Source organism: Lepisma saccharinum, chromosome 2 (genome assembly GCF_977018435.1).
Source record: "Lepisma saccharinum chromosome 2, izLepSacc3.1, whole genome shotgun sequence".
Lineage (NCBI taxonomy): Eukaryota > Metazoa > Arthropoda > Insecta > Zygentoma > Lepismatidae > Lepisma > Lepisma saccharinum.
The window spans coordinates 136,783,289-136,796,353 of record NC_139230.1 but is presented as its reverse complement, the minus strand read 5'-3'; the positions used below and the strand labels follow the sequence as shown (position 1 = coordinate 136,796,353).

Here is a 13,065-nt window from a genome sequence, read left to right as displayed (position 1 = left end):
GGGTATAAGCCCCTCTTGGCTTTGTTTTAAGTATAGGCAAATCGGGCTGTTCAATCAAATAGCCTCTTCTTTTCTACACTTGTAAGTGGTTCTGGTTCTATCACCAATACTACTACTCTTGTCCCATCTCCTTTTATGAGACGAGACGGAAAATGTCTCGTCTCGTGAGCAACACTAACATTAACAATAGAAGCATCCCCCTAGCTGTCCCCAAAGTTTCGAGCAAACATCCTCCCATGTAACAATTTCCAGTTCAATGAAATGTCACAAGGAAACAGTCATGCCCAGGTCGAGAGTCAAACCTGAAACATGCGACTTCCTCAGATAAATCATGAATTTTGTGTATAATAATTACAACGCCAGTTCTTTCCTGGTAATTCTGAATCTGCGGTTTGGTTTGCATATATAAGCAGGATAATATTCAGTTTTCGAGGGCTCGTACCGTCGAAACGAGGAGTCTATATATATATTAAGAAAGTTTTATTTTGTATTTATAATGGCCTTTGCATACGTTGTTAATTCTATACTTTTCGAGACTTGAGACGAGAACGAGAATTGCCCTCCCAAACCGAGACTGATGTTTATAAATCGAGACGAGACTGTCAATGAGACATTTACAAATAAACAGGAGACAGACGTTTACAACTCAACGAGAACGAGACCAAGGCTGCCATGTCTCGTCTCGATAGGATCCTTAGTGTTGAAGTTGTGAACCAACAAATTAATGCGATCGGGGTAACGAGATGAGGCGGCTATTTTCGCAGTACAAAATTCAAAATATATCGTACCATTTCAGAATAGGATATTGCTATACACATGGGCGTATATATAGTTACGTGGGGGGGGGGATGGATCAACTTTTGGTATGATTAGGGTTGCTTTATTTCGTAAGTGAAAATCCAGGACACTGCTGGCCAGAAGCTTGTTGGAGAGCAGGGAGTGCTGGACCCGACAAAGTTGTGTGTATGTAGTCACAAAGTCACGCTAGTATTGATACTTTTCTGTTCATCTTGTGTCACTGTGTTTTTAAAAACCAAATATTTTTAAGATGACTCAAGGGGGAAAAAAATAACTGATTTTAGTCTCAATGCAGTTTCTAATCGCAGAAATTCCGAAACTATCAGTAAATTGCAGACATTTTATCTGCAGTCCCATCTGGTATGTGGAATTACGTAATTTCCTTCCCTGTCCTACGTCTCTAATTTAAGAGAATAAAATAAGTCCGAAGAAATTTTTATGAACAAGCGGATGAACAGGTAACTCTGGTAATTTTACTGAACCAAAGGGGGGTGGACCCGTTGAACCCCCCTTAAATACGCCCTTGGTTATACACATTATTTCCTTGTAATAATTATACATAAACTAAGTATTAATATGTACTGTGCAACTGATGTAATCTTGTCAGTGTATTTTCTCTTAATTGCCCAAAAATATTTGATCATAACTTGCGCAACAGAAATGAAACACAAACTGAAATTGCTTTATGGAAAATAAAGTAAAATAGGCTTTATAAATTCTTATTTTGCACTACATAGGTTACGGTAAATTTCGATAAATATAAGTTTAAAATATATATATTTTTGAAAGTTTGGTCAGCAACCAATTTTACAAGCAATATTTTTTCGCATGACCTGAGAACAAGCACGCAGCAGAACCCTTTCATTTATCTTTCACGTGATCAGCAGGGATATTTCATGGAAGAATGATCATTACAAAGCATGGCTTTCCTTTCCACTATCGCTCCTTCTTCCATTATTTAAATCTGTACAGATTTGTAAAATTGCTGCACATGTTCGCTCACCGCGGGCTACCCGCAGTAAACTGGACGCTCGAAGCAGACGACAAAGGAGCTCTCTCTAAGGCGTGACGTATTAACATGGCGGCGGTGTGTTTTCAGCGCAACGCTAGCCTCGCAACTTTGGAAGTCTCGTTTTTGCCTTAATCTGGAACGCAGAGAAACGCGAGAACTTGCAGGGGTCATTTTTCCAGGGTGTAGTTTTTAAATTTGTTGTAAAAAAAGTTGAGTTTTTTGTTGTTTGGTGTTGTTAGCATGTATTTCCCATGGTGCTGATGCTGTCCTTAGCCGCTCACGTGCCGAGTCGAATGGTGTTCGGATGGTCCGACAGGTGGCAGCACTTATGCTGCGACGTTCAAGGACACGTAGCGGGGGCACGTACGAACGTGATTGCAGTGTCCAGTCCAATGTCCAGGCATCAGGCCCCCAAGTTCCCCCCACCTTACCAGCCCGGATTTTCTCCTGTGTGGTTTACTAAAGAGTGTATGCAAACAAACAGCTGACGTTGCAAGCATTAAAGGACAACCTTTCGGCTGAAATCAGGAACATCACGAGTCACGGCGAAGATGCAAATGCGGGTGGAGGCGTGCCTTCTTGAAAACGGCGGACGCTCTCGACACGTGCTCTCAAATATGGTATATTTTATATTACAGCTCATTTTGTCGGCAGTGACGGTGCCAGCCTGAAATAAGTGGAGGGGGCTACAGATTTCGGAGTCAAATTCTTGGGGGCTAACTAATACCGGTTAAAAGGTATTTACTTAATACTTTTTTACTGAATAACTTTACCAGTGACAAATTTTACATTCAGATGCTGTAACGGTCAGCTGGGGGTTGAGATCCCCTATGGCAACCGACAGGGTAACGTAGCTGAGACGACTGGGGGATTTGCTGTAAGAAAACATATTTGGTAGTGCCATTAATTCTAAAGTGGTGATATCTGTAGAGCGTAGACACAATGAAGGACCTAATAAATAATAACAATAGATTATAAAATATAAAAGAGCGTAGTTGATATGATGGAGGAATTCTCTACCTAAGAGCTAAAGGTAAGGAATCACTTGGAAGAAAGGGATAAGAGAATAGCGACACTCAAGAGTTGTAGAACAGGTCAATCTCCTATCAGCCTGTAGACAGCCTGGGTGGTTAGCCATCTACTATCCGTGACAAAAATATTGAGCCCTCTGTTTAAGCGCTTGTAAAATTGTACTCCGTGGGAGGAAAAAAGTCAAATATACCTCATTAAAAAGTAGATACTTGAAGCTTTCCAATAAGAGTTATCTGAAAATTAATCTTAACTTTGTTTTCTTACTATAATAAAAAAAAATCACCGAAAAGTGTATTTTTTCTTCCAATTTTCACGAACGGGGAACTTAACACCATACAGTTCATAATTGACTGTACATATAATTTTGAGATTTTGTGTACTTTAAGTTTGATTATTTTGCACCTCTGTAGAAAAAATCAAAAGCATATTTTTACTCCATGCTTCAAAAATCGGCATTTTAGGAAAACGTGCAAACTTGAAATGCATAATTACAAATTCAATGAAATTGAAAAAATCTGTTGATATAACGAATTTGATCAAATTCCAGAAGTTTGGCGTGTGTACCTCAAATATGGTTCCAGATATTAATTATTCTTTCGCACTCCTAATATGGTAAACGGCTGCATGTCGTATGGCCGGGTGCGGCCAATCTCCGACTCCTTGGGCTGCAAGCGACTTTCACAGCGTTGCCGGTTCGCTGCACTTCGCTGCGAGAATCGCGCAAGTGCGTTCCGTCGAGACGATCAAAAGTATTGTCACACCATAAAATAATGAATGAAATATTTCTCATATTGCAAATGGAGTACTGCTGTACTGCAGTTTTTTTTTGGGGGGGGGTGCATTTCTTTTAACTGTTAACTTCATATGAAAGTTGTCTCCTTCGATACCCGGTGGAGGTACAGAGTACTTCGGATCCCACTTTAAACTGTAAGTTCAGTCCCGATTAGCCTACCTGTGCATAAAGTGGACTTAAAGAGAGAAAACAACTCCACTCGGCTTTATATGAACATCATTTTCCCAGTATTATTTTATGTCGCAAATTTAAACGGTGTTACTAGCGATAGCAACGTATAAAAATTATATTTAAAAAATTGCGCATTTGAAGCCTTCACGCCAACTAATATTTTAAAATATATTTCGAGCAAAAACGCATGTAGATTGTGTTTATCTCACAAAATTCACTTAATCAACGTGTCGAGTAGTGGTGGTGGTTTCAGCATTTAACGTGTTGCTATACATTCCACCTGAAATATTGCTTTTATATTTTGGTCTGTTTCACAGCTGCAACTGTTGTAATAAACAAGGAGTTGTGGGTTCATTAAGAGATTTTTATTTTTTATTTTTTTTACTTCGCTTCTTGTGCCACTTTTGGCTAATTTGCGAAGATGGGGATGAGTGATGATATGATGAAATTGATGAATAGACATCACAAACGTCCATGCCCAAGCCAGGATTCGAAACTGGACCCCTGGCGTCGTAGCGCGATGTGCTAACCACTCCGCCACGGGGGCCGGCTGTTCATTAAGAGAGACAGGAGGACTAAAAACTAATAAATTTTCAATAAATAATATTTATTTATTTATATAACATATTTATTAAATATAATGAGTTTTCACATCGCACCTGGAGGCGAAAAATACTGTGCCATGAAAATGGCGGTGTGCACACAGATCCTCTGGAGTAAATGGTGGTCATTGGTCTGATTTAATGGTATACCATCCTCTCATCATACGCATGCTGTTAAAATAACATTTTGCAGGTTTGTCTACAATTCAAGGGGAGGGGGGTAATGGGACTTTTGGTACACCCTGTACAATGCTTTCCTTTGCGCAACACATTGTTTCGGCTCATTTCCCGTGTCAAAGCTGCTTGGACGTGGAGTTTAAAGGGAAAGCGGCGACGCTTGGTAACAAAGCTCACTTGTTCTTAGCAACGATGTGAATTGCACGGCAACCGGTTTCCAAGAAAAACAATTCTCTCTGTTGTTTTCAATTCGTACCGTGTGAAACAATGAAATATGGAAATTTGATTTTTATTCTGCGGCCATCATTTTGATATGCATTTCATAACCATTGGACTGGCCATTTCTGAGATTGCAACATCATAATTAATCATTAATTGTGGCTATTCCACAACTGATAGTACCATTATATGTGGCGGAGATATTTCCACATAAACAAGCTTCAATCACAAAAAAAATCGTATTTTTACGACGATTTTACACGAAGCTACACACAATTGAATTCGACTTATGTAAAAAAAATACACTTTTACAAACATTTTTCTCTGAATAGAAAACAGAGTTAAAATCACTTTGTCTTGCTTTTGTCTAAAAGCAGACACTTGTAGCTTTCCAATGAGGTATATTTAACTTTTTTCCTCCCATGGAGTACAATTTTACAAGCACGCAAACCGAGGGCTCCATATTTTTGTCACAAGTTCGACCACAAGGGAAAAAAAAAACCTTCCGTCAAAGCGTTCGCGCATCTTCCCTGCCGTTGTCGGTGCTCGGTGAAGTGTTGCCAGGTCAGACTTGAAAAAAATCGGGAGATTGTTTCTTGGGAAACCGGAAGATCTGCTACAAAATACAATGATCTAATAGTAGCGGATGAACGACGTTTTTAAGGGGGGCTTCATAGGCGTGCGCACTGGGGGCAAGGGGACGTCCGCAGATTTTTTTCCAGCAAGGGGTGAAACAATGTATTCTTTTATCAGACGGGTAAACGAGGCATATTTACTCTTAATAGCGTTGCCCTCTCAGAAAACACCACTTGAGTTTGAAATTATCACGTTCCTATTATAATAATGGATCTAAATTACTGTGACTGAAATCAACTCATATGTCTGAAATAATAGGTACTTTTATGTCAACATTCATTTTCCAGAAGGGAAGGGAACGAGATAGATTGTGAATAACCTATAGTCGCCAAGCAAGGGGTCACAATAAAAGCCCCCTGCTGCAGTGGCGCTTTGTTTACGGTGTAAACGTCACAAATACTTTTGTAACAATGGTGCTAAACCCAGCACCCTGTGTTTGGTGAAAATAAACCGAACATCTCCATTTCAGGAGTGGACATGTTTCAAACCAAAGAAAGTAAACCGTCCGAGGGCTTTTTCATCTCTTCCGCACCTTCGGATGGTAAAATCTAAGAGGGTGCATGGAAAACACCCTCAAGTTTGCCCTTTCTCAGCACCGACACAAGGGGTCTGCCATGCCTCTATTTTTGCAAAGAATATTTATGATAGTAAATCGTAGAAAGTTGTGTTCACAAATGAAGCTAACGTGCCGCCTTTCGTTGTCGGCGATTTTCCACAATCTTTCAATGCTTTCAAGTCGATATGCTAACAATAACAAATTAATTTGCCTTCTGCTGGTGTTCGGTGTACAGGTATCGTTAGGGGTTGGCATGCGTCCTGCACCATAATGAAAATGTGAAATACATTGGTGAATTATACAGCATGTCTTCCTCAATAATTGAAGATAACAACGTTTATGCTAGGGTTCCACCTATCCTCCCCATCTGCTAGAAATACACCCCCCCCCCACACACACACACAGATATACACGTATAAAAAAATTTGCCCACGCTACGAAGTCAGAGGTTCTACCTAGTAAGGCATGGACGTTTCACTGTGTTTGTGTCACTTCATCCATTTCATCAGTTCTTCATTCATCCTTGTTGTCGTACTTACCCGTAGAGGCACAAAAGCGACGTAAAATAACTAAAATATAAATAGATTTTGGGGTGGGATAAAATACAGCTATCTAAAAATAGTAATGTAGTAATAGTAATAAAATAATAATAATAATTTTGTCCTAGCACAATTGAGTAGCGTTTGGCATAATTTCACAGTTCAAACAGCACTTTTCACTGTTGAGTGGAGTTCCACTCTACCTCTCCCCTCCATGTTCAATTAAGATGAGCAGGAAATGTGTTTTTGAGCAGGCGTTGGAGGTTCCATAGCAATAGTTTATTAAATAATTCTCCCTAGAAATCAATAGGTCTGGCAACACTGACGTGAGCCGCTCTGAATGTTCCTTCCCCCTGCCCTTTCCCACACCCGCCGGCACGATGTGCTCCTGCGCAGGTTTTTTTGCTTGTGGTTCCACTATAGGTGTGGAGAATGGCAGCGCCTCCGGCTACACCTCAGATCTATCACTCGACTTCCACACACCTAGTCTTGCGACTAGGGTATTTATACCTCGGGAGTGCCCTTAGTAACCTTGTTCAAGGCTACTGTACTAATCTTGCACCAGCCTAGGTATTTTTACTCATCGAGGCGAGGTCAGCCGCCCAGCCTCAGGAAGGCTGAAAGGCCAAGGTTGGGCGATCGTATTAGGTGGCCTTGGCATTGAGCGATCGGGGCTGCAACGAGTGACATCACTCACAGTAACAGCTGAGCTCACGGCCACAGGAGTCACATCGCTTGAGATAACAGCTGGAACAACCTTCGGTAGAGACCACAGCTTCCTGTCGTTACTGACCTTACTCTTGACAATGCACGTGGACAGTGATGACTTTCGATTATGCAATCCACCGTGCTTCCTGTTGTGAACCGCACCCAACTAAGGTGACCAAGTTCACTGGATCTACGTATGTACGTACGTACATGCAAAATGTTCATGTTACAATGCAAAGATAAATCACAGATATTGCATTTTGTTCCATCATACTTTTAGGCATGAATCTTTTGTCAAATAATATGCAATAATTTTATTGACTTATTTTCCTAAGTCATTTTTGAGTGGAATAATGTCTGATACTTATTATTCATATGCACATTACAAATACACCATAAAAACTACACTCATTATCAATTCGCTGGATATATGTATCAAAACTACACGTATACTATTTCTATGTAAACAGTGTGACTTTTTTATTTTTTTGCTAAAATGAGAAAATGAATCACAGCGAGAAACTCCGATAAGATGCATCTGTTTTTATGAGCAGCTACAACCTTGTTTAAATCCAAAGATTTGTAAGCTCTTTCTCAAAGGACAGAATAGATAGAGCACTCAACCTTTCGTTACAGATTCGATTACGAAGGTAAAACTTGAATTGCCGCAAGCGGCCGTTGGCGGAGGTATGCACATTTCAATAACACAAAGCCTATAATGTTCGTAAAAGGCAATTTTGAATTTTTCAACTATTGCAAGCAGCTACTGAAGGGTCTTTATTCTGTCTCGCCTTTCCAAATCATAACAGCAGATACAGGGGGCGGCGGAAGATTGTAGTTTTCCGTGCTTCAGAAAAGCGGTATTAACTTTTAAAGTAGGCATCAAATAACCAATACCACCCTTGAATCTTAATGATACCATTTTCTCTGGAATTCAGAACTTAGGGCTAACAATGGGGAGGATGCGAGAAATACTGACCACTTAGCAGGGACGGCGCTACAGGGGGGCTAGGGGAGGCTGAAGCGTCCTCAAAACTGGTCTCAGGCCTCCCTGTAGCCCCCCTAGATTATTGTAATACGGTAGATGCATTTCGATCGAAAACTTAAAAAGTAGAGGTTTACATTTTCCATTATAAAACTTCCATTGGGGGAAAGTACAATGTTCAAATACATTTTCTAGTTCGTTAGATCGCCTTACTTATGATGTGTTGTAAAATTAAATAGGGGGAGAACAGCTGCAGGTATGCCTGGATAACAGTGGCCACTGATCATTTATTTGTTACTAATTAAGTAATTGGCCAATCGAGTCGCCAAACTTGATACGAAATCTGGTGCCTGTCTGGTAGGTGAACTTATTCAGTGACCGAGATTGTTTTTTGATTGTTGGCATATACAGTTTCTGAATTTTACATGAATAAGTAGGACGACGTTCAAAATCTAAAGAGGCGTTATGTTGCTTTTCTGTTTGTTAGTTCCTAGGGTTAACAGACGTCCGGTTTTTCCGGACATGTCCTACATTTTAGCCTTATGTCCGGCGTCCGGGAGGGATTTGAAAATTATCATAAATGTCCTACATTTTGAGTGTAACATAATATTAATTGTGAAAATACGTGTTTCAGTTGAATAAAGAGAAATCATGCAAGTTACAAGTCTATGAACTGCACTCCCAAACTCAATAGAGAAATTTATTTTGATTCAGTATTGCCCAAAAAGAAAATTAAAGTTTCTGCTAGAACAAAAACTGAAACAATTGATGAACAAGCTTTTTGGGCCACATTCTGATGGTGTCACTGTTCGATGCCTGAGAAACTTTCTTGCCTTGGCATTTATTCTGATGGAACAAGGTGTTTCCCATTTTTATTCAATATTTTGATTGTAACGCAGGGGGCATAGAGAACAAAGATGTTGAAATAAAAAAAATACTCAGGATGAAACTTCTGGAACCATTTCAAATATTTGTTTGCCATTCCAGGTCATAATGAGAGAGTACTTTCATTACCATCAGCACAACGGAGTCATGGGAGATTTTTTTTCCAAAAAGTCTGTAAAAAGTTTAGTACTGGGGTTCAGTATAATTTCAAAGAGTTTGATTGTTCAGTCTCTCATAAATATATTTTGACTACACCTGACATTCTGATAAAAATTGGCTCTTCTGAGAAGTACAAGTTAAAACATGTGTAGTGAGAAGTGTATTGTTTAGTATTGATTACAGAATTTAGCATTTAAAAATTCATTAAGAAATCATATTTTTTAAAGCTGAAAAGTGTAAACTTTACATTAACTTCTAACGTGTTCTATAAATGTGTATTATTTATTGTGAATGTTTTGTGTCCTACATTTTGGGATATTATGTCCTACTTTCCCCACATAGCGATCTGAATAGTTCCTCAATTGCACGAGTGTTAGCGATGTTCTCTCATTGGTTTCATCGTTATATCTTTACTTATTGCTGCAAATATTCGAGAGGGACAAATACGATGATGAAGAATCAAAGAGTACACAGACTACCCGATTCTTAAATGTTAACATTAAAATTAGGCTCCCGGCCCCGATAGTCTAGCCGTAAACCTGATATCAAGGGATCCTGACTTCCATCTCCGGTCGAGGTATAACATCTCATTAAGTGGTTCGGTTGGGATTTCACTAGAAACTGTAGCTCTCGTCCATACTGTAGCTTTCTGTGCATAATGTGGACCTTAATACAAATCCAATCAACTAATCTTTGCAATACGGTGCGAAAATCAGCATGGTTGGGCAATTTTATTGCTCGCAGTCCTAGTCCTACATGTTAATTAATTATCATTTGCGACGCTAGAAAATAATTTCTGCAGTACTGTCATAGTAGTATCCGTGCAAGAGAAACAATCTTTGATCCAATTCTGTTCAGTATTTATTCATTATGTATTCTGAAATAAAATTATAATCTTCAGCAGATATTTTCACTATCAAAATGCTCAGTGCAAGGGTTGCAACTCTGTTAATTGCTTTAATGTCAATATATTTGTCTCTTAATGGAGGTTAATTTGTTGTGAAAATACGAGGGTTATTTTTTAAGTAAGGTCCGTCTTGCAATAAAAACGAAGTAAGTAAATGTTTTTCAAGAAACATTTTTTTTCTGAATTTACATACCCATTTTTATTTTTCTACATAATTTCCTTGCCGGTTTAAACAATTATCGTAATGAACTACGAGTTTTTCGATACCCTCCTCATAGAACTCTGTCGCCTGTGATGATAGCCAGTTACTGTTCTCTACCCCACTCTTCTCTTTGGTATACCAGGGTTGCCTACATGCAAGGAGCACATTTTCCACGGGGCCTCTTTTAAAAGATTCACCCAGTATAAAGGTAAATAAGCCTTGAGAGGTGAAAGTTGCATGAGCAATCGAGGCTGTGCTCGGGAGAGGGATAAGTACGGGGGCGGTTTGTGTAGGTGCTCTGAGTGAACACATCTTTACAAAGAGATTTCTGATTAATAAAGTAAACATATCACGTTGTTTTGGATGAGAGAGAGAAAGAAAGAGAAAGACAGAGAAAGAGAGACAGAGGGAGACAGACAGAGAAAGAGACAGAGACAGAGGGAAAAACAGAGGGAGAGACAGACAGAGAGAGAAAGAGACAGACAGAGAGAGACATCAGAGAAAGAGACAGAGAGAGACATCAAAGAGAGAGACAGAGGGAATGACAGAGGGAAAGAGAGACAGGCAGAGTGAAAGAGACAGACAGAGAGAAAGAGGCAGATATATATATATATATATAGAGAGAGAGAGAGAGAAAGACATATATATATAGAGAGAGAAAGTGGCAGACAGAGAGAGAAAGAGGCAGACAGAGAGAGAAAGAGACAGATGGAGGGACGGAGACAGAGAAAGAGGGGCGATATAACCATATTGACAATATACGGGTCCTTGAAACTGAAGTTCCTTTTACAAACTCAAGTCTATATTGGCAACTATCCCAGTTAACCAACGTGAACAGAATGTTCACAGCAAGGAATGGATTAGAACCGTTCTTTCATATCGATTTTGACACTAATCAATTTCACTAGTCGCGAATTAGCCAGCAACGATTTTTGAAAGTGAGTGCCAGAATTTTACTGCATACAGAGGTGCATCCAATATCTTGCCATTTAAGTTATTTACTACTAACGGATTCAAGATACAGTATATTTGGAATAACTTTAAAATCTTACCAAAAAGTCACACTCCAAGAGCAAAAAGAAAATAATGAACTTAACCTTCAAGGTAATTGCACTTAACTAAATACCCAACTACATTTGTACACCGTAAATAAATCTTATCAAATAGAAATCTAACTATGAACCTTAGGATTATCTAGCCATCGGCAAATAACGTATTCGATACCAAAGTTTTAATTTAACGTGTTTACGACTTTTATTTTCCAACGAACAAGAAGACGCAGAAATAAAGTCGCGCAGAGACAGAACGTTGCTTATAACTATGTTGTATTATTTTTTGTGTTATTTCTTTTATCAATTGCAAAATAATTTCAGGAATATACTCAAATAAGACGTGCAACTATTAACAAGATAATAAATATCCCATTTAACATATGTACAGTACATGCAGAAATATTAAAAAACGATATCACAAAATTTTGGGAATAACAAGTTTGTTTAACTACCGGAAAAGATAAGTAACATTAACATCTTTCAATCTGCAGATTTAATTCGTTACTTTCAGCAGCGTTAGAGTAACCACGAGTTTACAAGGTTTTCTATTACCAAATTGAAAAAAAACCCTCCTCAATAGCACCAATCGTAACAATACGCATCAGAATTTGTACATTTTGTTAACAATCAAGCTAGAACACCCATAAACCAGAAGGCAATTAAATGGTAAAAGTCCCTTTCTAAGCAATCTAATTAAACATCAATGTTTAAGAAATACTACTAGTATTTCTTAACACAAGCATACAGTTAAATATTGTTTCAACGTTATTGAAAATTGAACTTAATAGCAAAAGTGGCTTGTTTTACACCTTTATGCAACTATTTTATGAAATAAACCTTTTTTGTTTGCTTACAAGTTTACGATACTTTGTTATTTAATAATAAATTAGATGCTAATATTTTAGGTATGGTTTTCTTGTTAAGAACTTTAATTACTAACGTTACTGATTGCCTGGTAATCAAACGGTAACTGATTGGAATCGCTTGCTTGTTTCTATGCCTTTTTACTCGGATTAAAGTTCATCGTAGTTCACGCATTTAATGATCTTATAGACAAATAATATTGTAAATATGTTGTAGAACTATAAAAAGAACTGAAGGGAATGTCGACGAGAACTGTTCTTACTTTGCAAAGGGAGAGGAAAAGCAAGCTTTCCAGGTGGCAAAAAAAAGAATGAATTGAGTTGCACAGAAAGAAAGAAGCAGGGGAAAAGATAATAACGCAGCACCTGAAATTTGTTAAATAAATTCAAGTAACAACGTTAAAGATTAAATTTTCAGGTGACAGTTGTAAACACCCTCTGGGAAAAAAATCAGAAAAATAAACGACCATATGAGTAACTAGTTCCATGTACAAAACAATACCAGAGCTTAAAACTGTATCTAGCACTAAGTAACAAAGTAACTAAAACGCAATTATATTCTAACAAATGCTTGAATGAGTCAAAAAGGAAATGAAAAGAACTGAAAAATAATGAATATATGAAAAACTTTCTCAAAATGAGATCTTGTAAATGAGCTATATGAAAGGGTGACCCAAAAATGACGTCAAAATATTAAGTATACCATGAAAATAATGTAATATGTATATATGAATGCATATATTAATGAAAATAGAGAGCTAGAATGTAA

The 13,065-nt window shown here is 38.2% G+C and overlaps 1 long non-coding RNA gene across 1 annotated transcript in view; it reads right to left on the bottom strand.

The window, feature by feature from the left end:
- LOC145984513 (uncharacterized) overlaps positions 1-13,065 on the bottom strand; it is a 76,058-nt gene that overhangs the window by 54,908 nt on the left and 8,085 nt on the right. The gene's annotated exons all lie outside the window — the stretch shown is intronic.